Consider the following 25,326-nt stretch of genomic DNA (forward strand, 5'->3'; position numbering starts at 1 on the left):
TGCACACTGAAGCGGTTCCGCTGCTGGTGGCCTAATAGGCGGAGCGGACCTGTTATGGCACTATGTTTTGAACGGGGATGAATTCTGCAAGCGCACTTGTGATGACGGATTGATTTCATTACATGAACTTCCAGCAGCCCACTGGGGTGGAATTTTAAAGACTACCGGTCCCAGAAGCCATTGATTTGTAATGTACTCACCTGAATGTGATTATGCTTGAAAATAAATGAGGGACTAAGAACCGGTTGTCTTAATGCTGGCAGTTATTCAACACACAGAAAGCCAATGAGGAAGGGTGTTTACCTGAAACGCGTCAGGCTCTGCTGGCGCTGAGTACTTTAGCATCATCTCTAAAGTGCATCCCGCCTTTTGGGGTACTTGTGAAACTTGAGATATATATATATATATATCTATATCTATATCTATATATATATATATTCACTGAAAAAACCATAGGTTATAGACCATATATAGTTAGGAATTAGCATTTAAAAAACCTTATTTTACTCACACAAAACCATTGAAATTCCATATATAGTTAGTTCACTAACTATATATCGCGCACCCGCAATCCACTGCTGATGATGTCACATATTACATCATTCATGACATGGTCAGTGACATCACTGATGACATCACTGATGACAACATCCAGTGATTATGTGTTTCTGTAAAGTTTAAATATGTTTTACATATTGAAGAATGAGTGGATGTATAAGTGTCTGAATGAAGGTTTTAGTAGGTGCGTGATTGACTGTATGAGTGAGTGATTAAATGCGTCTTACTGAATGCACGGGTTAGTGACTAAACTGTCTGAAAGTGTGCATCAGTATCTCTGTTGTTGTGCAAGCTGCTGCATGTGTTGATCAGTAGCTATATAAGTAGCTATATGGGTTATTGATTGGTTGCACAAGTATTTGTATGGGAGACTGAGTGTGTGTATGGCTGGCTGGGAGGTGTGTGACTCTGTGCAGATCAATGTGTACTTGTATCAGTGATTCTATAAGAGAGTAACTATGTGTTAGTATATGTTTCAAAAATGTAAGGTGTTCTGTGTTTAACTGTATAGATGAGAAAATGGAAGTGTGATTGATTCTTTTCAGGACTGACTAGGTGTGTGAGTAACTCCATGAATGAGTGGCAGAGTGTGAGTGTCTGTATAAGTGTATGAGTGCATATGATAGTGTTGTAAAGATGAGTGATTGTATGTATGAATGATTGTATAAGTGAATGTGTGTGTAGACATAGGAATCAGTGAGTGCGTATGTAGTAACTAGTATTGGTGTGTCAATGGTTTCAAAAATGATACTCTCTATTTAACACTGGGTGTAACGGAGGTTATATTACAGTGTGAGGAGATGCATTGTATTATCACATGAATGATATCATCAGTGATGTGATCATTGATGTCAAGTGTGATGTCATCAGTGATGTCATTTAAGATGTCATCAGTGATGTCATCAGTGATGTCACTGACCATGTCATGAATGATGTAATATGTGACATCATCAGCAGTGGATTGCGGGTGCGCGATATATAGTTAGTGCAACTAACTATATATGGAATTTCAATGGTTTTGTGTGAGTAAAATAAGGTTTTTTAAATGCTAATTCCTAACTATATATGGTCTATAACCTATGTTTTTTTCAGTGAATTTTCAAGGTTTTGTAAATGCTAATTCCTAACTATATATGGTCTATAACCTATGGTTTTTTCAGTGAATTTCAATGGTTTTTTAATAGCAAATATCATAAGCTGTCGAATGTCAAGTACGTGGTAAGTAAAAACATTTTCGTGTTTATGCACACTGATCTGCTTTGAATGCTGCCCCCCACCCCTCATTTCTATTAGGAGTACTCTCTCTTTGCAGATAGTGAAGGGTAGTTAACGCAGCCCTTTGCCCCCTTTGTAATCCGTCGTGCCTGCTTCTCTCTCCATTTGATTGATTGTTCTCTTTGGTTCATTCTCTATTTACAAACAAGCACAGAGTCAAAATACTCTGTTTAGTCTTTGCAGATAGCGAAAAACCGTGTAAAAAAACAAAAGGAATCGAGCAAAATCAGTAGGCCACTAATGGGATCTCTTTTTGACCTCGCTAAAATAGAAACATTAGGAACAACCTGTTGAAAATAGCAATGCGTATGTACATAAGCGGCGTTCATTTGTGTTCACAGTACCCCTTGTTGATTGTTTGAATCGAGCATTGAATTGTTCGAAGTTGGTTCTCTTAAGGATCTTCTCTGCCTGCAAACGAGGAAGAATAGGAATATTCTCTCTCCCTTTGCAGATAGTGAAGGGTAGGTAACGCAAGCCTTTAACACGTCGTACCTATTTCATTCCTCATTGATTGATTGATTGTCCGAACATTGACTGTTTGGGAATTAGTTCTTTTTGGAGGTATTCCCTGTTTGCAAATAAACGTAGGAAAATCTTTGCAAGTAGTGAAAGGGTACGTAATGCGGACCTTTCTCCCCCGTTGTAATCTGTCATGCCTATCTACTCCCCACTGATTGATGCACCTGTTTCACCCGGACCATTTACTAGACATACGTCATCTGGCCCGACCAGAGAGCACCCCTAGTGAAAAGGACATATGCAATAATACCGAAGTGATCACTGTATCCTGTTAACAGAAACTTTAGCATGAAACAACCTGGAAAGAAAAGAATAGGAAATCGAAAATCAGTAGGCCACTGATGAACATGAACTTTTATTAAACAACGAACAAAGAAACGATAACATAACGTAATGATAAAACCTATTAATGTCCTAGAAACAAGAAAACGTTCGAAATATGCCAGTGGTGAGAGACCAGAAAAACAGTAAGAGAAACCAAATCACCCCTCGCTGTCCCACCGCCTGCCACGCCAAAAAAATCGATAGACTAGGGAAAATGCAAGTCAGTAGAACATCCGCCCCCACTCTGGAAACTTCCAAGGTGGGGCAGGGTTCCGGCTACGCCCAGCCGGGAGCAGCCCATATAAGGCAGGTCCTGCTGCCACGCCTCGGCCAGGAGATCCTAACGTAGGGTGTAGCCGGAGGAGAGGCCGAGACCAGCGGGACCCGGCCAGGGGATTGCCTTTACAACGCTGAACAGTTGCAGGGGGGGGGGAATGTCTCCTCGACCCTCCCCTCTCTCTCCCAGTCCGGCCGCGGTGGCCCTTGAGAGTTGCAGGTAGTCCCGCCACATGCTCTTCCGGTCCGGCCACCAACGGTCGGGGGGCCGAGGCCGACGGGATCCGGCTGCAGCCAATAAACCAAGAAACCCGTTCATGGGGCCAGAGCCAGGGGCGTCCGGCCGACATCTACCGGAAGCCCGGCCCGAAGACGGACGGGACACTTCTTCTTTCTTGTATAATTGCTGCAACAACCCTGGGGGGGGATGTCTTGCACATGCCTCCGACCCCCCCCCCTCGTCCTCATCGCCTGGTCCGGCCATAACAAATCTCAAGCGAGACGCCGTGGGGTGCACTGGGAGGGAGAGACGGTGCGAACAGGCCTCTCCCGCCTCCCCAGGTGGAGGCTTCCCAGCTGCACCCTCAGCGCTCCAGGCGCCCGGAAAAGGGTTCTTCCACTGTGGCCATGCTGCAACGTCTCGCCCGGCAGGGTGGAGCCCGTCCGCTCATTTGACCCCGCGATCGCCAGTAGCTACCGAACTCTCAAAATGGCGGTCGACCTGGCAAGAGCGGGCCCAGCATAAAGAAATGGCCCGGTCACTGGTTGACTCCACCACCGTAGTCCTCCACGACCTTGAAGATTCTAGAGGAGCCGCGGGAGTCTCCGACCCCCGATGGGGAATGACTGCCATGATCACCCGTGGAGTGACAAAACTGTATCCGCGGGACGTCGGCGCCAGCCTCACTTTGAATTACTAGAATCCTGCAGACCTCACTTCCGGTGAAAGCACAGTGTGACCCGGTAGGAAAAATTGTTGCACCCCCTCCCCTTTTTGACTGATAGTTCAAACCACCGATCCTTTCCTTTGCCCTTTTAACGGAACTTTGGACTGCCTCCCCCTCTTTTACATTTTCTAGAGAAAACAAAACATTAACCACTACAATAACATAGCAGTTGACACCAGAACTGTTTTCAAATTGAAAACCAACAACATCTTCAACAGAATCCTTTTTGTTTCTGCTGTGACCCTGCTACAGCACAGGCATTGTCCCCAGCAGTAATTCTGCAATGCCGGTAAGAATAGCTGTGGTGCCTACTGGACACACTCACCCCCGCGGCGCCCCACGCCGTTATTTGCTGGGCGGCAACTTGCTAGACATCACTTTCGTGCCATCTAGATTTCAGCGCGTTCTGCTGCCTTGGAACTATTCGCACAACAGACCGCTACTGACAAGAATATTTCATTATTGGTGCTGTCAATTTCAATAAATCTATTGGATAATTCAAAAGAAATTGCCACGGTCTCTTCGTTGTTTAAATGTTTTTACTGTTTTTGTTTTGTTGTATATATTTATATGTTATTAAAGTTTTATATTCCTACTACTTTGTTGGAGTGCTATATATTTTTAATGTGACACATAATTGTAAAAACTTTGATGTACAAAGAGTGATTCCTGGAATCTTCCGCTTCAGGCTCGGTCCCCTCCCCAATCACAATACAGGATGGTTTTCAGATAGTAGGAACACGTGTGGTGTGACGGATCTCATCGGGTGTGGGCCTTCATCTACTATAACTCCTTTGAAGAGGGGTGATTCTTTACAGCTGGGGCCATAAACTACATCTGCAGGGCTAGCTGATAGCCTGGACAATCGGACACAGAGGAAGAGGAGTGTCAGAGGGTGCGGTAGTGAATAGGGCGAAAGGGAGGTGTCGGGCGGGCACAGTGTGATTCTCAGGGAAGAGCAGCGCAGATGGGGGGAGGTTTATTGCCCATGCATAAGACAGAGAGCGGGGGTGACCAGTGCCTGGGGAAGATGCTTGCGAGGGTGAGGAGCCATGCTACGAATCGACAGCGTGCAGAGAGTGGGTCTGGTCAAGACATCTAAAATGGCTGCCGTGCACGACAAAAGTGTGGCATTTCAAAAAAGGCAAGATGGCGCAGACAATGTTTTTCAACACTTCCTCATTTCCTTCGAATCGAACGTTAACAGACGTTGGGGCATATTACCAAAGTTAAGCGATATTTATCGCTAACGATGCTTACCAACGAATTTTTTACCGCTAAGCATCATCAGAAATTATCGAAGATAAACCTTGCTATTATCAAGGTTTATCACAAATGCGATAATAAACGGCCGCAATGCATGAATATCGCTAAAAACTCAGCGATATTCATACATTACCGAGCTAATGCTCTTAGCCATGTTATCCACCTCCCATTGGATAACATGGCTAAGAACTGCTCAGTATTGGTAATAGGAGATAGATATCTTGCATGTTGTAATGCAAGTTATTGTGGTATATGGAACTCATACCATAATCTCTCAGGAAAGCAGAAACTGATCCTTTTGGGACCGCCTAAAAAGGCCTAGGGGGTGAGGAGTACTCTACTTTGCCCCCTTTTCACGTTCCGAACTATTTTATTTTACTCTCTTCTGTAATTACACAAAATAGCAGCGATAAGATGCATCGGAGACACACAGTGAGAGAAAGGAGGCCGGAGATGAAGAAGAGATGTCAAATACACATTGGAGATAATATAGTGGCAGAAGGGAAGTAAATATGAGTAAACTTACCATGTAACATAAAAATGTTGCACTCTATACTATAAGTCTCATTTTATACTACAATCACTTCGCTACAACCTCATAAATTAAAAATAAAAATGAATAATGTCTCAAACAATTTTTGATTTCTAAATATAAATTTATTCTTCAGAATTTTCTAAATTTGAAAGAACTAGTAACATGTCCTCATCAGCAATGTCCTCATGAAAAGTCTCCAATAATGATTCTTGTAACTCTATGGTCTCCAAACACTCGATAAATTCGCCATCAAGAGATTGATCAAAAAAATCATTCAAGTCATCTCCTCCTTCTGACAATATTTCATTATTGGTGCTGTCAATTTCAATCAATGTAGTGGAATCATTCAAGTCATCTCCTCGTGACAATATTTCATTATTGGTGCTCTCAATTTCAATCAATGTAGTGGAATCATTCAAGTCATCTCCTCCTTGTGACAATATTTCATTATTGGTGCTGTCCATTTCAATCAATCTAATGGAATCATACAAGTCATCTCCTCCTTGTGACAATATTTCATTATTGCTGCTCTCAATTTCAATCAACGTAGTGGAATCATTCAAGTCATCTCCTTGTGACAATATTTCATTCTTGGTGCTGTCCATTTCAATCAATCTAATGGAATCATACAAGTCATGTCCTCCTTGTGACAATGTTTCATTATTGGTGCTCTCAATTTCAATCAATGTAGTGGACGATTCAAAAGAAATTGCCACGGTCTCTTCATTGTGAGCCATTTTATTTTGAAATTGCTTGCTGTAAATTGCAGAAAAAAATAATCACTTTCATTTATCGTTTTTAGTAATACATAATATAAAACTAACTTTATCAAGTATTTAGTATAACAGAAGGACTGCAAATAAATAACAGAAAACATTTTTCAAATTATCTTCAAGTGTACAACATAGTTCCCCTTACAAATTAACAACTCACCTTTTCAAAAGTAGGAAAAGTGTTAGTACTGTGTAAATCAAACACCAGAAATTCACCACCAAAAATTCCTCACAAATGTACCTCAGACAGTAGTATCACAAAATGGCTGTGGTTTCCTCTCATTTGACATATATACATAACCAATTAACTTTCATCACACACAAATACAAAACCAAAGTAACATTTTAATTGGTTCTAAATTTCAACACTTTCAAATGTGTTTTCCCCATGCAATTTTCCATAGGACATTTACATACGTCTACAGCCTGAATGGCTGAACGGAATTACACCAAACTTGGCAAAATGGTACATCAAACCTAAGAGGTCAGGAAGGATCTACTATGCCCCCTTATGGTCATTTCCCCCTTCGCTTTGGCCTCCTCTTGTCTCTCAATCCTACCGAGAGACAAGATGGCGGCCGCTACAGACTGTTTGGAATGTTGACAGACGCCGGAGAACCAATCAGCTTCGCAAAGCTCCGTAACGCGAAAAGTACGCGAAGCGGAGCGCTGTTACAGATATATATCTTTTTTGAACGTTAATTTCTCAAAATCCACTGGAGCACATATATTGAGACCTAGCAAAGGCACATCGGGCTACCAGTCCCTAATATTTTACCAAGTTTCGTGCAAATCCATTCAGCCGTTCGATTATTATTATTATTTTTTTTTTTTTGCCCCGCGGGGCCCTTTTAAAACCTCCACATCAAACCTAGGGGGTCAGCGAGGATCTACTATTCCCCCTTATGGTCATTTGCCCCTTCGCTTTCGCCTCCTCTTGTCTCTCGATCCTACCGAGAGACAAGATGGCGGCCGCTACGGACTGTTTGGAATGTTGACAGACGCCGGAGAACCAATCAGCTTCGCTTCACAAAGCTCCGTTGCGCGAAAAGTACGCGTAGCGGAGCGCTGCCCAGTCCGCGGTTACAGATATATATCTTTTTTTGAACCTTAATTTCTCAAAATCCACTGAAGCACATATATTGAGACCTACAAAAGGCACATCGGGCTACCAGTCCCTACAATTTTGCCAAGTTTCGTGCAAATCCATTCAGCCGTTCGGGCTAAAAGTGAGGCCAACCGCCCTATGGAAAACTCAATGTTAAAAACACGTTTTGGGACCCCCCTTTTTTCTCGGCCCCCCCTTGACGAACCCCCCCCAAATTTTCAGGGGCTGCTCAGAAACAAAATGTTCCATTTTCCTGAAAATTTCTGCCAATTCCGTCCACAAACGCCAAAGTTATTAGACATAGAATTTTCAAAAATCCCATAGAGAAAAAATCCTAACTATATATACCTACTGGCGACCGCCAGTAGGTAATATATATATCTATATCTATATCTATATATATATATATATATATATATATATATATATATCCACGAACACCCTCCAACTCAATGAAAGGAAAGAATCCCAGGCAGGGAAATACAGGTGGGGTTGTTTTTATTGAAGTTCCTTGCAGCCGGGCATAATGCATTTCGGATAAAATCCTTCCTCAGACGCCCCTAGCCGCTGTGCCTCATGACCATTGTGCCCCGATTGAGTGTTGTCAATCTTAATAAAGTTCACTTCTGACACCGCCCCCGCTCATGTGATCATCCGCTGTGTTGGGTTCAGTATGGAACTCCAACTCCCAGAATCCTGTGTGCCTGGTGTAGCGTGATGGGGGAAACAAAAAGTTAAATCTTAGTGTCTGCAGGCATGGGTGAATTTGGGCACGCATGGTGAGGTAAGTGTTCCGGCATCACAACCCCTCGAGTCCCCGCATAGCTTCAACCTGTCAGGCGCTGGTTCTGCTGAAACGTGGAAATGACGACAATGCACCATCTCCCCCGTGCAGTCACGGTCCGCTCTTGTTCGGTGTTCCTCGCGTTGCAGCGCACTGACGGTGGGTCTGCCTGGAGTCAATACCTTGACAGGAACGTCGATTAAACGTCACGGTAAAAAACATAGGTTTCAGGCACGTTATAGTTAAAAACTTAGCATTTAAAAAAACCTTAGAAATTCACTGAAAAACCCATAGGTTTCACACAAGTTATAGTTAGGAATTAGCATTTAAAAAACCTTAGAAATTCAATGAAAAAACCATAGGTTTCACTCATGTTATAGTTAGCTGGACATTTCACTCATTCAAAACCATTGAAATTCCCCCGTTATAGTTAATTCAGCTAACTATAACTCGCGCGCCCGCAATGCATTGCTGATGACGTCACATATTACATCGCTCATGACATGGTCAGTGACATCACTCATGACATCACTGATGATATATATTTATATATATATGGGAAATTTCAGTTTTCCACTCAGATAGTACTACATCAGAAGATAGTGTAGAGAAATTTTTAAATTAAATCTGTGCAATATTAACACAGAGGGTTAATGAAAAATAAAATTGTAGTAGGAAACCATATACTTGTACCAGGTCTCAAATAGCTGTAGCAGCATTGCCTCACAAGCTGCCAGTTGACTTGACTAGACACACCTAATGTGTATAACATGTTTATTTCTTGACCTCTCTATGAACATGTTCTTCAAAATAAATAATGATTGCATACCTTTTTTTATACAGTTCCACAGAATGTTTCTAGATACACAAATATCACTGTTAAGAAATTATTTGAAATTAGCTTTTTAAAAAGGGTAAGGAAGAGTTCATATATGAAGATGCAGCATTTTTGTAGAGAATATGAATGGTTGCTATGGTAAATTTGTTCTTTTCGTTATATTGATACATAGACCGTTGTTAAGAAAATTGATATTAGAAGGTTAGAAATGTAGTTAATATGTCAGAAAGTAGACTTGAATGGGAGAACGACCCATCTGAACTTAAAACTGCTAACCAACTTATTTGCAAACTTAACATTGCTGTCTGTGGGTTATTGTATTCCTGTGCGAAGACTAGGAGTGATCGTGTTCCCATGAAAGCATCAAAAGCTTATTTGCTGGCTGGAGTAGGAAGGGGTAACATGTTGCAAAAACTTCCGAACGTGTAGTCTATAAAAGTATGTGTTCCTAGAGTAGATTAACACACACTTCTTTTACAACTTCTCTTTTTTGTCCTAATTCCATGTTGCTTTGAGACTCTACTGAGTTTCCTGAACCTCTATTTATCAGAAGTTCTGTTTTGATAGATTTCTGATGTATTGAGCTGAATTTAATGCTAAAGCTTTATGCTTTTTCTCACTCTCTTGAGCTACAACTCTTTATGGGTTTTTGACTGACACCTTTTTCCCCGATTCTTAGAATAGGTATTCTTTCCTTTATGGAATGCGCTTAATGCATTTTATTACAAATTTAATGATTGTTTATTGATTAATTATTGACTTCTAATAAGATTCTAATGAAAAAAATGATGAATTTAACTTGTGACTTAATAAAGATGATTTTCTGAAAGAGTTTACTAATAAAACCCTTTAACTCATACCAAATTCCCTTTATTGTCTGAAAATAGTTAAGTGAGTGTGATTATGATGTACAGCTTCTGATCTTCCTCTAAAACAACGGCAAAGTTCCATTTGCCTCGGAGGTAAATAAAGAGCGTAAATTAGACCGTTTGATGATACACCGCTATTCTTTAAATTACAAACCGATTCCCACTCTAGCAATAGTGAGAGATTACAAACAGATTGGAGGGGAGGCAATAGGTGATTTGATGCTAGCTTGCAAACTTTCAGAGGCAAAGGATCCAAGGGTGTGACTGAGGATAAAGAATGGGCCAGTCTAAAAGACTCTTTGGCATTGAAAGAGCCAAGGCTTGTAATTGTGTGGGATTAACTGTCCATCTTAAATCTCTGTTAAATGGGGTCAGAATGTAAATCTAAATAAATGGGATTAACTGGGGTGGTGAGACTCATAATTATATTTGAAACCTTTTCCCCAAAATAAAGTGAGATGAAGTCACACAGCTGCTGGGAATGTTCAACTGTATTTGGAGGTATTTGATTGTTTTCCTAGAGACTGCACTACAGAAAAAAGTTGTTTAGAGCTGTTGAATGCATTGAGTATTTTCCTAGTATAATACTTTGCTTTAGCTACATATATGCATGCATTATAACGTTGTTGAGCTCTTCCTAATTTGGTCTTGTGAGAAACTGGGTTATTCTTTGAGGGGGTGAAAACCCCACTCACTCAACATCCCCAATCCTTGCCAGGAACCACAAAAGTCCCAAAATCAACGTGTGCTTAACCCTCTTGTACTCGGCACACAGTTTGTAGAACTTGAATAGCAATAAACCGCTGAACACTGCCTGGAGTGCTGTTCGTTTTGAACCCGTCAAGTGGAGTCTGGTAATCTATCTATCTATCTATCTATCTATCTATCTATCTATCTATCTATCTATCTATCTATCTATCTATCTATCTATCTATCTATCTATCTATCTATCTATCTATCTATCTATCTATCTATCTATCTATCTATCTATTATATCTATACTAATATAATAAAGAGAGAGCCCAAACCTTTGAGGCGGGTAATCTCAGGAAACCCAGCACCAATCACAACACCCAATACAGCGTTGGAAATGGCAGTTGCAGCAGAAGGACATAGGCTTTCCAGACGCCCACCATATACATTTAAAAGGTAAAAGAACCGTGCCAGAAAAGTAGTCCCTTGTGGGCGTGTCTGCGTTGTGCTGTGGGCGTGTGCTGGGGGCGTGACAAAAGCTGGGGGCGTGTGGTACGTTCCACCCTTCATGCCATGTCTCATATCGGGTGCTAATCCCACCCTGCTCCCTTTAAATACCCCTGCACCTCATAAGCTTAACCCACCCTTACTCCTTAAAATACCCCAACACCCTTAAACACTAACCCATCTTAACCCTATGATTATACCCTGTACCCCAAAACCCAAACCTATCCCTAAACCCTAAAAATACCCCTGTACCCCAAAACTCAAACCTAGCCCTGAACCCTATAAATACCCCTGTACCTCAAAACCCAAACCTACCCCTGAACCCTAAAAATACCCATGTACCTCAAAACCCAAACCTAGCCCTGAACCCTAAAAATACCACTGTACCCCAAAACCACCCCTGAACCCTAAAATACCCCTGTACCCCAAAACCCAAACCTACCCCATAACTCTTAAAATACCCCTGTACCCCAAAACACAAACCTACCCCTGAACCCTAAAAATACCCCGGTACCCCAAAACCCAAACCTAGCCCTGAACCCTAAAATACCCCTGTACCCTAAAACCCAAACCTAGCTCTGTACCCTTAAAATACCCCTGTATCCCAAAACACAAACCTACCCCTGAACCCTAAAAATACCCCTATACCCCAAAACCCAAACCTAGCCCTGAACCCTAAAAATACCCCTGTACCCCAAATCCCATACCTATCCCTAAACCCTAAAACTACCCCTGTACCCCATAACCCAAAACTATATCTGAACCCTTAAAATACCCAAACATCCCAAAACATATACCTCAATACCACAAAACATATACCCCTATACCCATACTTACCTTATCCAAACATTAAAAAAAACATGCTTTTACCATTCATGCATTTACAACGAATTTCGTTGTAAATGTATGCGTGGTGAAAGCATATAAAATGTAATGCCATGCGTTATGATGGCATTGCAGAGTCATGGTACTTTCGTAATGAAAGTATGCGGAGTGATGGTATGCGGAAAGAAAGTTGCGGAATAATGGGTGTTTAACCTCCCCCGGTAAGTGCATTGGTTTCACGGCGGCCCACATCTCCAGCAACGTACTCATATTTTTTCACCACCCATTTGAAAAATGCACAGGTCTCTCTTATTGATGGCCAGCACCGACATACACTTTTAGACACACCTCCCGCCACAAGTTCTAGAATTGCGAACTTTAGAGCTGGGGAGCTACATTCGAATCTCGGCATTAGCTCAACATCCTGTGATTCCAGGCAAATCGCTTTGTCTCCCCGTGCCTACCACAAATGAATGAGTTCTTCTGTAATGTAAATTGTGCTCATACCATGTTGTCGAGTTCGCGCTGTATAATATTGCAAGGAAAAATAAAGTAGGGAAACTCGAGTTCACACACTACTGAACGTGCACTCTTAAGTGCATCAGCAGTGCACTGTGAATCGGAGCGTTTCACAGGCCTGTCACAGATAAGAAATGCTATCAAAACGAAATCCTACAAAACAATATACTACTGGCTGGCAGCAATTCATACCCAGACAACGTCGGGACGGGCTGCTAGTATATATATATATATATCCATACTAATATTATAAAGAGAGAGCCCAAACCTTTGAGGCGGGTAATCTCAGTAACCACAGCACCAATCACAACACCCAATACAGCGTTGGAAAGTGCAGTTGCAGCAGAAGGACATAGGCTATGCAGACTGCCACCATATACATTTAAAAGGTAAAAGAACTGTGCCAGCAAAGTAGTCCCTTGTGGGCGTGTCTGCGTTGTGCTGTGGGCGTGGGCTAGGGGCGTGACTAACGCTGGGGGCGTGTGGTACGGCCATCATAACGTGGGCTGTGGACGTGTGCTGGGCGCGACACTAACGCTGGGGGTGTGACAAACACTGGGGGCGTGGGTCTCCCCTTCATGCCATGTGAGTCGTACATACAAGCGCCAATTACGTTGCTGCGCAGCATAAAGGGGCACGCTGGTGGCGTGACACGCTGGTGGCGTGAGAAATGCTGGGGGCGTGTGTCAGGCCTTCATGCCATGTGAACGCAATTGCGCTGCATCAAGGGGCACGCTGGGGGCGTATGCTATGTTCCGCCCTTCATGCCATGTGGGTCGTACATTAATCAGAAGATCGTCTGCTGCAGCCGTGTGCTGGGGGCGTGACAAACGCGTTCAGCTGGAGGCGTGGTAAGTAACGTTACTGCAGCCTCTCCTGCGTGCTGTTACTTAACTCTCTCATTCAACGAAATTACACTGGCCTGCTACCATCAAACCAGGGCTCTAGCCGGGCTCAGGCGGCGGATCAGTACACTAATTACACGCGCCTGATAACATCAACCAAGGCTGCCGCTGGGCCTCAAGCGGGGGAACACGCGCCTGCGAACATCAAGCAGGCCTGCATCTGGGCCTCAAGCGGGGGAACACTCAAATGAGCGTGTCTGCGGTGACAATTACTGCAGCCTCTCCTACTCGCTGTCACTCAACTCTCTCATTAAACGAATTTACCCGCGGCTGATAACTCTCTCATTCAACGACATTACACGCGCCTGCTAACATCAACCAGGGCTGTAGCCGGGCTCAGGCGGCGGATCACTACACCAATTATACGCGCCTGCTAACATCAACCAGGGCTGCAGCTGGGCCTTCTACGTCCCGATTCTAATGAACCAAAATATATATATATATATATATATATATATATATATATATATATATATATATATATATATATATATATATATAATATATATATATATATATATATATATATATTCAACATGCACAGGTTACCCAATGTGAGGAGGCCATCCCCAGAAAGCAGCCTGTCACCATCCGTCACAGTACGCGGCTCAACGCGTTTCCGGTTTCCCCTTGGTCACAAGCCTCACAGCATGAAACGCAGTACACCTATGATTGGAAGCACTTGCTTTATTACGTAGTTACCGCCCCAATGGGCGTGTCCTGACGCCATACTCGGCGTATGCACGTTTGATGCATTGTGGTTTTAGCAGTCCAATCACTCCGTTTTACCTTAGTGGGTTGGTGTCATAATTCCATCTATATGCGCAATTAAAATCCCCAGTGGGTTGATGCAAGGTTAAAAGCAGTTTCCGTGGTCATCAGTATTCCCTTAGTTTTTGAAACCTCAGCTCCACTCTGGCACTTGGAAATCCAGTACCTGGATCCGCACGCGTGCGGCGAACCTTCCTCGTGACCTGGGAGAGGCCGCTCGAAATTCAACATGCACAGGTTACCCATTGTGAGGAGGCCACAGCAGAGGATAATTTTCTGCCAACAAGGGCTCCCCCGAAAGCAGCCTGTCACCATCCGTCACAGTACGCGGCAGAAGGCGTTTCAGGTTTCCCCTTGGTCACAAGCCTCACAGCTTGAAACGCAGTACACCTATGATTGGAAGCACCTGCTTTATTACGTTGTTACCGCCCCAATGGGCGTGTCCTGACGCCATACTCAGTGTATGCAAGTTTGATGCATTGTGGTTTTAGCAGTCCAATCACTCCGTTTTACCTCAGTGGTTTGGTGTCACAGTTCCATGTATATTTGCAATTAAAATCCCCAGTGGGTTGACGCAAGGTTAAAAGCCGTTTCCATGGACATCAGTATCCCCTTCGTTTTTGAAACCTCCGCTCCACTCTGGCGCTTGGAAATCCGGTGCCTGGATCCGCACATGTGCGGCGGGCCTTCCTCGTGATCTGGGAGAGGCCGCTTGAAATTCAACATGCACAGGTTACCCAATGTGAGGAGGCCACCGAAGAGGATCATTTTCTGCCTACAAGGGCTCCCCAGAAAGCAGCCTGTCACCAGTACTTAATTTGTGCTGGTGCTTTCAGGTGCTCAGCACCAGCACTTATTTCACCGGGCCGGGGCTATACAATTGCTCTCCTCTGGCAGATCGATGGCCCGGTTATTATTTAAATAAATGCCTTCTTTCTTTTCGTGGTTGCTGCCTGGTGTGTCCTCATAGGAAGTCCACCCTGGCCCAGGCATACTGAAAGAGCGTGTCGTCATTACGTTAGTGATGTCACTGACACTGCAGCAGACCACGCCTGCCTTTCACGGAACATAGTTTCTTTTCCGTTGAAGAGGGGCTGAAGGCGGGCTTTTGGCTGAGCAGGGGCGCGGCAGTCTGTAAGTGTGCAGGACTGCCAATGTTATGTTATGTTATTTTTATTTTATATAGCGCGCGGATGCCGCAGCCAAGTGGCGTCCCGGCGCTTTGGAGGATTGAATAACACAACACATCAGAGAAGATCAGAGAAAAACAGGGTCTAAACTGTGGAAAAGAGGAAGGTTTTTAAAGCCCTCCTGAAAGGGAGCAAGCCAGGGATGGAGCGGAGAGGAGCCGGCAGAGAGTTCCAAAGGGCTGCCGCCTGCACGGAAAACGAACGTCCACCCATTCTAGCTTTTTTAAAACGTGGCACAATGGCAAGATTTAATCCAGCAGAGCGAAGGGCTCTGGCAGGGACATAGTGAAGAATCGTCTGTGAAAGGATAGGAGGGGAGGCCAATTTAAGAATTTTAAAAGTCAAGCATAAAGCTTTAAACTTAATATGTTGCCCTACCGGTAGCCAGTGAAGATCTTGAATAGTTCGACGAGCCGAGACAAACTTTGGGAGGCCGACTAGCATCCTGGCCGCCGCGTTTTGAACCCTCTGAAGGCGGGAAAGCTCGGCCTGATTTAGGCCCAAAAACAGAGAGCTGGCATAGTCCAGTCTGGTAAGAACCAGAGCTTGGACTATATTCTGTCTAGTCTCCGCATCGAAGAACTTAAAAATAGGCCGAAGACACTGCAGCGTACCTAAGCATGTACCAGCCACACGTTTAGTGTGGGAGGTAAACGAAAGCTTATCGTCAAACCATACCCCGAGGTTTCTGACTTCAGTCACGGGGGTGGGGACAGGGCCTAATTCAGAGGGCCACCATTGATCTCCCCATAATCCGCTTTCCCTACCAATAAACGTTGTACAATATACAATGTCCAGCTGAAGTGACTATATAGGAGCGCCAGCAATCAATACAGGTATAATTTTCATACGTTTGATTTATTTACATCATAAAAGCAACAAGAGCTGCAAAAGGGCGCTGTATGTACACGCTGGCCGGCGGGGAGCGCCGCGATGTCATGAAAAGAAAGGACAATTCGAAATAAAGCCTCCTTTGTGCTCACGAGAATCACTGCACCCACACTCTCCAGATGCGTTCCTGGAGTAGAGGATGGAAGCATTCACCTGGAAACGATCTTGGGGAAACCCAGGCATGATTTTGTGATTGAGGAGACGTGGGTGAGCGTCTGGGGTGTGGAGTAAAGGTGGTAGGGTTGCCTGGCTCTTTGCAACCCCTGCTTTTCTAATGATATTTCAAAAGCAGGTAGTTAACCACCCTAAAAAAGTTACCCCTGAAGCAGGCCGGATTTGTTGTGTTAATGAGGCCACACAATCTAAAAACTCACAGACTAACATACACGGTGGCAGAGAGCACCAGGCATTCATTGAGGGGCAAGAGGCTAAGAGACACGCACACATAGCGCAGCAGCTCAGTGAACCAGAAAGTTGTGATATTTCAAGTACTTGGCTGCAAGCGCTATAATAACATAAGGCACATTTTATTATTGACACTCTCCAGATGCGCACTGAGACTGTTGACAGTAAACTTACTAAAATTACATAATAAAGCATCCTTTGTGCTCCCGAGAACCACTCTGCACTCTGAGGTCAAGACAAACTCATTCAAGTTCAAAGTTGACTTTAGCCTATTTATTGCACGCAAAAAGTTCACTTTGACTCATAATCTCTCAAAGTTCCCAATTGGCTAGTCGTGGGTTTCAAGTTCATAGTGCACACACCATCAGTGCTTACTCCGCCCTGCGCGCATACACTTACATACCAAGGAAACCATGAGACATATTTGTGGGAACGCAGTGATGCAGGTTTATTTCATACAACACAGGTCCTGGTAGGTGGGTCATCTTACAGGCGATCCAACGCGGCAGCCTCTCACTGACCCGCATGCCCAAGGAGCCATCTTGCATGGCGAGGCGATGCTCAGACGGTGCAGTACATTATCACTTTATTTTGTTATACTCCCGCCCCCCCTGTCAGGGCGGGGAGATGAGGCACACACCCGGTCGGTTCAGGCCCCCCGACCGCCCGAAGGACTAACGGGGCGCCGACGCTGTTTCCTGGAACCCCCTCGGCTCCAGGTTCTTGGCTCGGGCACCCTACTGTGCCAGGCAGAGGTATTTAGACTGTATCCTTCTGCCGCAGAGGTACCCCTACTGTCCATCTGCTTCCAGATCGCCCTGTGACTCCGCCTGCAACATAAAACATGATCATTAAGGTGTCCAAAACAAACTGTGCCAGCCGCTCTGCAGCTGGGTCAGGGTTCAGGGTGGGTACAGCGCAGAGCAGCCTCGGACTAGCGCGGGAAGGAAAGGCCGAGCCTAGGTGCTGGCCTGGTCATATACCCTTGGACACGCCTCCCCCGTCCCCAGGAGAGCCCTCCCATTGGTTGTTGGCCGGGGGGCGGCTCAAGGGGGCGCGCTGCAGGCTACGCTCGCCCGACGTGTGGGACTAGGGCGCTGTCCCCCCATGCTCCCCTTCGTGTCGCGGTGCCAGCGGCATAGTGCCCACACCATCAGTGCTTACTCCGCCCTGCGCGCATACACTTACATACCAAGGAAACCATGAGACATATTTGTGGGAACGCAGTGATGCAGGTTTATTTCATACAACACAGGTCCTGGTAGGTGGGTCATCTTACAGGCGATCCAACGCGGCAGCCTCTCGCTGACCCGCATGCCCAAGGAGCCATCTTGCACGGCGAGGCGATGCTCAGACGGTGCAGTACATTATCACTTTATTTTGTTATACTCCCACCCCCCCTGTCAGGGCGGGGATATGAGGCACACCCCCGGTCGGTTCAGGCCCCCCGACCGCCCGAAGGACTAACGGGGCGCCGACGCTGTTTCCTGGAACCCCCTCGGCTCCAGGTTCTTGGCTCGGGCACCCTACTGTGCCAGGCAGAGGTATTTAGACTGTATCCTTCTGCCGCAGAGGTACCCCTACTGTCCATCTGCTTCCAGATCGCCCTGTACTCCGCCACAGCTCTGGAGGAGGCCCCCGTCGATGACAGAGCCCCCCCACCTACCCAGTTACCAGCACCCTGCCGCCGACAGGGCTTCATGTAGGTCTAGGAGAAAGACATCCATTCCCAGTCCAGACAAATGTACTCCGTCGCTTTCATAATATCCTTCAGTCCTTTCCTGTATCAGCGCATGCCTAATGAACCCCAGGCCCCTCCTTTCCATGAATTTCTGCATGGACCTGTTGACCCTCTTCCGGCCTTGCTCTATCGCAACTGGCGACCGTGCTCCCCTCCAGACCTTGCGGGGCACAATCTCAGACCATATTACCTCCGTGGCTCCCAATTGGTTAGTTATGGCTGTCACATCCCTCTGCATGGCTTCCATTAAGGCTCTCCTCCCCACTTTGACCAGGTCGTTCCCCCCTAGATGGATAATCAGGATGCTGGGAGGACCGCCCCGTGCTGCTAGACATTGCTGAAGTCTGTACCTCAGCTGACCCCATCTCATTCCCGGGAAACCCAGCCATAGAATTCGAGTTCTCGCTAAGGTCAGATCCCATCTCTTGCGCATCACCCACTGTTCCAGCCTGGTAACGTAAGAATGGCCCATCACCCACACGCAACAATCAGCTGCAAGAAAAGACACCATTGGCATTACTGTTTTATTTATAAGTTGAACACTGCACTCCAAACAAAATTATTTGCTTTTTTCCACATCTACAAATGAATTGCTGCACTGCAAACAAAATCGACATTGAATAATTAACCGCCAACACTCCAAAACTCACTTCTGACGCGCGCTTTTCGTGAAACATGCCTGCCGCCCTAAATGCTCCTCTTCCCTAACCACGTGGATAGGCACGGCCTTCTGCGGCCACCGGAACTCAGGGGCGGACATAGCGCTGGTAGCAAGAGGATGACCACCTACCCACCCTCTTGACACCTTCCTCACCCAGCCCAGCCCTGTAAGCAGCAGTGGCCGCCCCTATCCTAAAGGAATGGCTTGAAAATTTCTGACCTGCGTTGGTGGCTGACAACCCTGCCCTGGTGTCACGCTTCCGTGTATAGGCCTCCTCTGGAAGTCTAAAGTACATCATGGCGTTATTTGCCAACAAAAAACCCACCCCTTTCCCCTGCACCTGCACTCCTTTGTAAATGTGGTATGTGGTTCTGTGTATAGTTACTGATTGATGTAATATAATTGGTAACTTGATTTTAGATTTTCACTTCGTAACTGATTCCAGGATTTCATTTCTTTAAGGTTAGGTGCTGCAGGGGCGCTTCAGGTCAAGAACTCGAGGTTAGTTCTGTATGAGTGCTTTCGGTTAATCTATCTGTGTTCTGTTCTCTCGCGTGCGCATCAGTTTATTTCAGCTGAGCGCACGCAAGCGTGGGGCGCGGTTGGGAGCGGTCAAGTATTTAAACCGCACCCAGCCTTCTGGAAGCCGCTTTGCCTTCCGCTTGCGCAGAGGAAGGTCGTGTGATTCTCTCCCTCGAAGGCGGCAGCATTCCTGAATGAAGACCAAGGAACTTCAACCTGCATCCACGGCATTTCAAAAGAGATAAACTGCTCGGAACTTTCCTTTTGAAAACGGAACCTGCAGAGACAAGAGTCAAAAGAGATAAGTGTAATTTCTTTTAGTTTAAAGGCGCCCTTCGCAAGAAAGAACCCCCGAACAATTTTTGGAACTCTTATTAAGAGAGACTTTTCAGAGACTTTGGATTTGATTTAAAAGACAGCCAGGATTTAAATGTTTGAATTCTATTTTAGGAGTTTGTATTCTCTACTTAAGGAAGTGTAAAGAGGTGATCCCTGAAACCAGAAAGAGATTATTTCTGGATGTCAAGTCTGTTATGTTTTATGTCAAGTCTGTTATGTTTTTCTCGCTTTGGTGAAATCTTTTATTTAGATTGCAAGTCACAGAGTGAAGACACAGATCGTAACACTAATGACGCTCTCCAAGGGATAACACTAACAGAAAGACAACAACACAGAGAACAGGACACTCACCCAACTCATCTGACAAGAACGGACTCATCTGACAAGAAAGACATACTGGACGAAAGACGGACAACAGCTGAACGCAGGTAGGCGACAGTAGAACTTAGGAAGAGAACTGTTGATAGAATCTTGTACACTCATTAAGGGATTTGAGTTAAGAATTAAACTTAGGGTTCTTGTTGTTTCGCAGGTCGTCAGCAAGAACACTACGTCCAGTACCGGCCCTCCTCCCCTTAGTCTAGCCTAAGTCTTGTAGTGTTTTATAACTCCTCAAGGTAGGGGTTAGTCTCTAGGGAGGTTGGTCCATTACGTCCCAGCGAATTAGCTACTCGTCTCAGGAATTACTCTTCAAGACAAGGTAAGAGACGACGTAGTGTCTGTTTTGACAGAAGGCAAAGCCAAGTAGATTAAACTCGCCTGGACGCAATGGACCAAGTATCTCTACAAGACATAGCAGCTTTGTTAAATGAGTTAAAACAGGAAAATGAAGTCTTGCGTAGAGACATGGCATCTCTCCAGTCTTCAGTACAACAACAAAAGCCAATTCTAAAACCAGCTGCCTTTCTGGCAGGATCCTCCTCTTCTGAAGCACAGACTCAAATTCAAGTAGTAACACCAGTTCCTACACCTTTAGCTCAACCAGAGAGATTTTACGAAGATCCAAACAAATTTTCTATCTTTTTAAATCAGTGTCATTTACATTTTTTGGCCACAACCACAGCTTTCCCAGACGATTCTTCCAAGGTAGCTTTTATGCTCTCCTATTTAGGAGGGGATGCAGCTTTATGGTCCGTCCCTTTGGTTGAAAGAGACAACCAAGTTTTATACAATTTTAGGGCTTTTGAACGATCCTTAAAAAAGATCTTTGCGAAGCATGTTTTTGTTCAATCTGCGGATAGTGAACTCTTGAATTTAAGACAGGGTTCGTCTGATTTGCTTCACTATATTTCCATTTTTAATCGCTTAGTTTTAGAAGCAGATTGGCCACAGGAAAAAAGGGTGTCTTTGTTCTATCGTGGCTTAAGAGACGAGCTCAAAGACATGGTGACCCAAATTTTGGAACCTCCGGAAGAAATTAGTGAATTTATTGACCTCGTTGTTAAATTGAATCATAGGCTCTCTGAAAGAAAAGGAGAAAGAGGAAGATTTGAACATAACATTTTGTTTCAAAAGGAAAGGGGCTCGACCCCCCGAGAAACAACTCAGAAATTAGATCAGGTTGAACCTATGCAGATAGGATCTATTCGGGGACCTTTAACAAGAGAGGAAAAAGAAAAGAGACGGAAATTGAACCAATGTTTATATTGTGGTAAGGCTGGACATTTCGTGAAAGAATGTCCTTCAAAACCTAACAAAGGGAAGCCCAAGTCTTCTGAAGTAGCTTTAACTTCAGAGAAGTCGGAAAACTAGAACACTCGATAAAAGAAGAGGTCAGTTTGTCGAGTGTTAGTTCTAGTTTGGCCTCTACTGTCCCACCCAAGGGGTGTTAACATTTCTGTATCTTAGTGGAATTAAAGAGTTTAGATAGTCCAGTTAGTTCCGTGACAGTAGAAGCAATAATAGATTCTGGGGCAACTGGAAATTTCATTGACACACATTTTTTGAAACACTTACCCCCACATGCATCATTGTGACATTTTGCACTTCTTAATTTGCGAAAAATAAGGAATCGCAAATTAAGAAGTGCAAAATGCTATGCATCATTATTTTCGGTAATCATTTGTGATTCGGTAAAAATCGCAATTTTTACCGAATCCCAAATAAATACCGAATTCTTAAGTACATGTTCGCAATTCCCATTGATTCCTATGGGCCAAAAGGCCCATAGGAGTCAATGGGAAGGCAGTAGCAAATTGCGAGTGGCACTTTGAAAATTTCATGGGTGCAGGGGGGGGGTCCAAAGGACCCCCCATACACCCCTGAAATTTATTTTTCGCATCATGTTTCACACACACATGTCCTAAGGACATGTGTGTGTGAAACATGAATGTTGAAAAAAAAACATTTTCAGCATTTAAAACACTTTTTCCAAATTTACCAAGTGGTTCAACCACTCGGTAAATTTGACACCCTAATTGCAATTTTGCACTTTTGAAATTAATGATGCATTGCTTTTAAGAAATCGCACATCTGCGACTTCTTAAAAGCAACCGCAATTTTAGAACTCGCAAAAATGCTACGAATTCTAAAATTGCTTCATGCATCCCAAAAAGCACTTTTGGAATCGCAAACGGCCGATTTTAAGGAATCGCACCATTTGCGACTCCAAAAATGCTTGATGCATGTGGGGGCTAGGGTTTAACTCAATTCAAAAGACCCACCCAGAGACTGTGAGGGCAGTAGATGGTAAGGAGTTGACTTCTCGACTTATCAACAGACAAACTGAGATTTTACAAATGGACAGTTCACCTATCCACAGAGAAAATATCCAGTTTGATGTCATTGACGCTCCCCAATTTAAACTCATTTTGGGAATTCCTTGGCTAGTTCTACACAATCCAAATATCGATTGGCAAACAAGAACTTTAACCTTTAAATCTCACCATTGTCAGAAAAAATGTTTTTGTTAGACAGGACTGAAGACTCAATTCAAGGTTTTGACTTTTCTACAGACTCATCTAGTATTCTGCTCCTAGAGGGAGTGCCCGCAGTGTATTCGGACTTACTTGATGTTTTTGATAAGAAAAAGGCTAACACTCTTCCTCCCCATAGGGATTTCGATTGTAGAATCGATCTTATGCCAGGGGCGACTCTGCCTTGCAGCAAAATCTATGCCTTGACTGAAAAAGAGAATGAACATTTAAGAGAATACTTGGATGAATACCTCGCTAATGGCTTTATCAGACATTCTAAGTCTCCAGTTTCATCTTCTCTTTTTTTCATCCCAAAACGAGGAGGGGAATTGAGAACGTGCATAGATTATAGAGCCCTGAACAATGTAACTATAAAGAATAGATACCCTCTGCCTTTAATTCCTACACTTTTAGACCAAGTGAAAAAGGCAACCATTTATACAAAATTGGATTTGCGTGGAGCTTACCATCTTGTCAGAGTTTGAAAAGGCGATGAATGGAAGACAGCATTCCGAACCAAATTTGGTCTCTTCGAATATCAAGTTATGCCTTTTGGACTCTGTAACGCTCCTGCAGCCTTCCAATTTTTTATAAATGAAGTGTTGCATGAATTCATTGATATCTGTTGTGTGGTCTATATCGATGATATCTTGATTTACTCGCAGTCAGAGTAAGAACATGTACAGCAAGTTCGCGCCATTCTCCAGAAACTGCTTTCTAATTCCTTGTACGTAAAACTAGAAAAGAGCCTTTTCCATGTGTCCAAGGTGGATTTTTTGGGTTACATAATTAGTCCCTCAGGAATAGAAATGGACCCTAAGAAAGTGGAAGCTGTAAAGTCTTGGCCCAGACCCTCATCTGTAAAGCAGATACAAAGCTTTCTAGGGTTTGCAAATTTCTATCGTCGTTTTATCCAGAATTTCTCTCTAACTATAACTCCCATTACCAAATTACTTCGTAAAGGAGTAAAATTTGACTGGACTGAATCTGCCGAACAAGCCTTCCAAGAACTAAAGGACAAGTTTACGTCGGCTCCCATTTTGAGTCATCCAGATCCCAAACAACCCTTCATTGTTGAGGCGGATGCTTCTCAGTTTGCTTTGGGGGGAATTCTGTCACAACGAGATTTGGAAACTGGGCAAATGCATCCCGTAGCCTACTTCTCCAGAAAATTGTCCCCCGCAGAACTAAATTACGCAATTGCTGATAAGGAACTATTGGCTATAAAAACAGTTTTTGAAGAATGGCGCCACTACTTGTTAGGGGCACGGCACCCAATCACTATTTATACAGACCATAGAAATTTACAAGCTTTACAAAAGGTAAAAGCCTTATCTGCCAGACAATTAAGATGGTCCCTGTTCTTTAATGACTACACCTTTGTAATCACTTACCGTCCTGGAAAGGAAAATCTAAAGGCTGATGCTTTGTCACGCCTAGGAGAAAGTAGTGTGGAACAAGAGGTTGAGGTCCATCCGGTCATACCTACAGCTTGTTTTCAGGCATGTTTATCTGTCAAGAACATTACAGAGGAAATAAAAAACGAACTAAAAAAAAAGAGTCTAAAAGAATGGAAAAAGGAGTACCCCTATCTCTTAGAGAAAGATGAGCTTTGTTATGTACACGATCTTGTCATGGTCCCTACTAAACCTCTTCAAAACACTATTATTCACCTCCTACATGACACCCCTCTTTCAGCTCATCCAGGGGTGGCCAAGACTTACGAACTGATTAAAAGACAATTTTGGTGGCCTACAATATTTAAAGATATTCAACGTTATGTAACAACTTGTAGTGTTTGTATCCAAAATAAGGCCTCTCATCAGCCTCCTAGTAGTTTATTAACACCTCTTCCTATTCCACCTCACCCATGGCATTCCATATCTTTGGATTTTATTGTCGAGCTTCCAGTAACTCAAGAAGGGTATACCACTATTCTCACAATTGTAGATCAGTTTTCACGAATGGCGCACTTTATCCCTCTGAAAAAACTTCCTACCTCCATGGAGTTAGCAAAATTATTGGTTGTGCATATCATTAGACTACATGGGATTCCATCTGTAATAATTTCAGACAGGGGGTCCCAGTTCATATCCCATGTTTGGAAGAATTTGAGTTCTCTTCTTCAAATGGATATTCGATTGTCATCCAGTTACCACCCTCAAACTGATGGTTTAACTGAACGCACTAATCAAACCATAGAACAGTTCCTTCGTTGCATGCTGACAACAGTTGCAGGTGATTGGTCAGACCTTTTAGGCACATTAGAATTTGCATACAATAACACAGAACATTCATCCACAAACATGTCTCCTTTCTTCTGTAACTATGGCTTTCACCCTAAGAATTTTCCAGAAGATATGAAGG

Source organism: Lissotriton helveticus, chromosome 12, assembly GCF_964261635.1.
Source record: "Lissotriton helveticus chromosome 12, aLisHel1.1, whole genome shotgun sequence".
NCBI lineage: Eukaryota > Metazoa > Chordata > Amphibia > Caudata > Salamandridae > Lissotriton > Lissotriton helveticus.